General features: G+C 38.1%; 1 pseudogene; it reads right to left on the bottom strand.

Annotated features, from left to right (window-relative positions):
- Nucleotides 1-1,873: 1,873 nt before the first annotated feature.
- LOC138839716 (cytochrome c oxidase assembly factor 3 homolog, mitochondrial pseudogene) lies at nucleotides 1,874-2,764 on the bottom strand (annotated as a pseudogene).
- Nucleotides 2,765-4,932: the final 2,168 nt, after the last annotated feature.

Below are 4,932 nucleotides of genomic sequence, written 5' to 3'. Positions count from 1 at the left end.
TCTTTACAAAAATGTGTTTGGAAAACAGATTAGTTGTTTTTTAACAAACGCTACCTGAAAAGAATGTTTCCCTTGCTGACACAATCAGAATCCTCCCCCCACACCCTCCCACCGCTACACACACACACACACACACACACACACACACACACACACACACACACACACACACACACACACACACACACACACACACACATGTACTTGTCTGAGTAATGGAACAGTGAAAAAAAATATATATTTTCTCCAGAAGTTTTCTTTGGTATAAACTTTTCTCCTTTCAGGGCTAAATTATCTGGCTCATAAATAGACTAATTTGGAAAACCAGTATCACTCATTTCTTTCTCTAGTGAACAAAACATATCCTTCCTACAGTGTACTCCCCTGAGTACCATCTTGTCAGGTAAATAGGCATCCAAGACAGGTTCTACTTCACACAAACAATCGCCTTTGTTTAGTTTAGCCCTAATATCTGGCAGTAATATAGAATAAAATGGAATTATATGGGGTAATGGCTGCCCAATGTTTTGCCCCTGTGCTACATAGCATGATATCCACTAGACATGGATAACTGCAAAGGCATGAGTGGAAGGGCTTACTTTCCCAGTCTGGCTGAGGAAGGGTGGAACCCTATCTCAGCCACACTATATCTCTCATGGTCAAAATTGAAATTGCAAGAAAACCCAGAAATGATCTGAGATTTAAGATGCTGAGTGCAAAAGACTTTCTCCTGCTGGGCATCCCACCAATGATGATGCCAACAGAAACTCCACAGCTCCATGCCAGGTATTACCTCTCTCCAATGATGCCTCTTTCAGTCCCTCAATTCTACCTCATTCCTCAGAAATCATAAATGGAAAGATTAGATTGGGAGACCCTGGTGACAAACAGGAAATTTGGATTTTTTTTTTTGGTTGGTCATGATGCTTGAACTCTGAGCCTCAGCACTGTCCCTTAGCTTTTGTGCTCAAGGCTAGTGTTCTACCACTTGAGCCACAGTGCCACTTCCAGTTTTCTGGTGATTAATTGGAGATAAGAGTCTCTTAGACATTCCTGCGTAGGCTGGCTTTGAACTGCAATCCTCAGATCTCAAGCCTCCTGAGTAGCTAGGATTACAGGCATGAGCCACTGGCACCCAGCTGGAAATTTGGATTTTTAAAGCATGATATATTCATAGGAAGATACGAACAAGAACAGATCTATAGCACTTTGAGAAAGAATTTTTTCCCTTCCAAGGAAGGTTGAGATTCTATTGGAAACAACTCATTTAGGCTGTCTAAATCCACATGAAGAAGTCTTTCCTCATCCCCTTCACTTCTGATGCAAGAACACTGAGACAGGAAAAACTGTCCCAGAGGAAGAGGCAACCAAGTCAATCCAGCCATTCTAGGAATGTCACTGTTAGGTGTAATGGAAATTTCCTAGAAAACAGCTTACTTAACCACCCCTGGGGAAGAAAAAGTCAATAAACATAGAGAAAAGAGATTAACCAAGCGTTCTATTTGCATCAAGGAACAGAGCCTTATTAGGGACACAAAAATCTGATTAAACTTTTCCTTTCATCTTGAATTTCATAAAAGTAACAAATGTCTCCCTATGAGCTTACTTAACACTTGTATGAGTAGGATTAAAGACAGTGAAACACTGAATCTTAATCAGTGTGAGTTACTTATTTGAATGGAGAATAAAAATCGCTTACTTTTCAATTATGGTTTTTCAATGCTTACATCTAGTTTTAAAAAAAAAGACAGAAAAAAAGGAAGAGAAATTTGTCCTAGAAAATGCAGAAAAGCAAAACGGGAAAAGTAGAAAACGTACACATTTAATACTTGAAACTCACTTTCTTTAATTTGCGTCTTCTTGTGTATTCTTTTTTTTTTCAGGAGATATGACTCAGTTTATTATTCTTAACTTGACCCTGTCTTTCCCACTTTACACTCCAACCACTTCCCCAAAATTGCCACACCCACTCCCATTACAGTTGGGCCCCTGGGAGGAAAGGAGTAAATCACAAAGGCAGAAAGTTACTGAAAAGCCAAGGCTGCATACATCTCAAACAAGAAACAAAGGAGAGGACTCTGACAGTACAATGCATGTGAAATGTGAAATGTGAAATGTTCTGTTGATAGTGGCCAACATTGCACAGTCTCTAGCTTCTTGGGCTCGATCATGCTCCAAAGTTAGTAACTGGGCCAAAGATGATGGGAGCAACCAACCAATTTCTACAGGGCCATAGGGCACCATCCACCATGTGAGGGGCTCCAGTTGGTTGAAGATATGTAATAATCACCCATTTCAGGGTCCGGATGCCCTTGCAAGAGCTCGGGCTCGGGCAGCTTTGGCTTCATCTTCCAGTTCATCTAGGAAATGCTCCTGGGATACTGAGTAGAAGGTGTAACCATAAATAGCCAATACCAGGGCCCCGATGCCAAGCCCGGTCATGATGTTTCGGGTCCGCCTCTGTGACAGCGTCTTCTGCCACTGGGCAAGTTGCACCTGCCGCATGAAATGCAGTTGTGCTGGAGTCAATTTCTCCCGCGTCAGGTCGATGCGTTGAGCCAATGGGGCCTTTTCATTTTTCGCACCCAGGGGCTCACCAGCTCCCGGCGCCGCCATGTTGCTGCACCGCCCTTCGCAGTCTCGTTCTTGTGTATTCTTATGTGATGGAATTATTATTATTATTTGTTTTCACTAGCCACTATTTGAACAGGTGGTACAATAGTGGGAATATAACTGAGACCCTTGTCTTCTTCTTCACTTGGAATGGGAATGCTGCTTCACCACAGAATCTGGTGGATTGTTTAAAAATAATATTTTATGTGATAAAAGTATTATTTTCTTTTTTTTTTTTTTGTCAGTCGTAGGGCCTGAACTCTGGGCCTGGGCGCTGTCCCTCAGCTCTTCAGCTCAAGGCTAGCACTCTACCACTTGAGCCACAGCGCCACTTCTGGCTTTTTCAGTGTATGTGGTGCTGAGGAATCGAACCCAGGTCCTCAAGCATGCAAGGCAAGCACTCTACCACTGAGCCACCTTCCCAACCCAAGTATTATTTTCTAATTACCAAAAATGCTTTTTATTAGTAATTGACATTATATTTTATCACAAACTGTCTTTTCATTTTAATTATGATCATAGAGTTTATCTAATGGCCCATATTAATTTATTTATTTAAATAATTAAATATTTCTTACTGGGTGCTGGTGGCTCACACCTGTAATCCTAGCTACTCAGTAGACTGAGATCTGAGGATCGCCATTCAAAACCAAACAGGACAAAAGGGTCTATGACACTCTTCTACAACTAACCACCAAAAAGCCAGAAGTAGAGCTGTGGCAAAAGTGGTAGAATGCTAACCTTGAGCACAAAAGATCAGAGATAGCACCCAGGCTCCCAGTTCAAACCCCAGGATCTACACACGCATAAAAATTCTTTACATCGGTTCAACCCCTAGAGAAACTGGTTTTAAAATTCATTTTTAGTGTGTGCTGAAAATAAATTGCTCATTTTCCCCTAGGACTTTTGAAACTTATCTTCTTGAAAGAATATTGTGTAAGTTCTTTTTCAAGTGCTGATTCTTGAGTTGTTTTTCTCTTTGTCCTTACGACATCATCTTCAAAAGGATTTCTACCATTTTTTAATGTTTAGAAATAGTGTGTCACAAGTGGGAAGCCCTGCCTTCAAACCACATTGCCACCAAAAAGAAATTAGAAATCTTTATAATGCATAAGACTGAAGAATCTGGACCATGTGTATTTTAGAGGAAGACTCCCTAGAAATTATTTATTTTCTACATTACTACTGATTTCAGGTTTTAAACTTTTTCTGAATTCACTATGGTTGTTTACAGTTTCCAAGAAAATATTCACTTCACTAAGATATTGCAATATTCTCATGGAAATTCTGAAATATTTCCCATAAAATACGCACATTTGTTGCTGAATTCCCTTTACATTTTCTAATGTATGTATTACTTTTTCTCATTTTTCACTGAATTTGCCATAAGTTTTGCCTTTTGCTATTACAATTTAAGCAAAGAACAAGATCATGGGTCTAATTTTCAATTCCATTCTTTTTTCTAATTCATTAATACTTAACAAACATCCTTCTTTAGTTGTTACATTTTTTTTCTTTTTGTTTATTTGCTTGCTTTTGAGACAGGGTAGTACTATACAGCCTAAGAACTTGCTCTATAGTCCAGCATGGCCTTAAATTTCTAATTATCTAGTTTAGCCTCCTGAGTGCTAAGACTCAAGTGTACATCACTATGCTTGGGTATATTTGTTATGTTATATTTATAAATCTTGAATTAGCTAGTAGGCTTATATAAACTTAAAATAATTTTAATCTTTCTTTTATAACATACACACAGTGATGTCATTCACATTTTCTAAATAGTTCACAATTATAGGGTTTAATTTTTCAATACTCCACCCAGTAATTGCATAGAAAAGTTTTTGCTATATCCAAAAAATAGCAGTCAAAAATGGAACTAATAATACAGCTTTGTACATGTTCTGCCCTGTGGATAAAAACATAAAAGTTCAAATAATGAATATAAGATAATTTGACTTCAAATATGATGATGCCACAAGTTACTTATCACATGGAAGGTAGCTTAATAAAGATCTTAACAAAATAGATGGAAAACAGAGCTAGATGTCAGTTTTTACTTCTCAAATTTACTGTCTTTATTTTCCCACATTTCACAACTTTCTACAAATTTAATGTTCCGCTTTGATGTACAGATTTTAATATCAAGCTTCCAGAGGTTATATACCTGTGTAACTTGTTTTATAAACTGCTCATTTCAACAATTTCATGAGCACTTAATAACATATTTGTATCCAGTAATGACAAATGAAGAAATGTCAATCATTGTGAATAGATTACTATTTACTACCAAATGTTCAACACTTAGCGCAAATAAAAGTT

This window comes from Dipodomys merriami, unplaced genomic scaffold, assembly GCF_024711535.1.
Source record: "Dipodomys merriami isolate MVZ:Mamm:240054 unplaced genomic scaffold, mDipMer1.0.p SCAF_3, whole genome shotgun sequence".
NCBI lineage: Eukaryota > Metazoa > Chordata > Mammalia > Rodentia > Heteromyidae > Dipodomys > Dipodomys merriami.
This window is presented reverse-complemented; position numbering and strand designations above follow the sequence as displayed.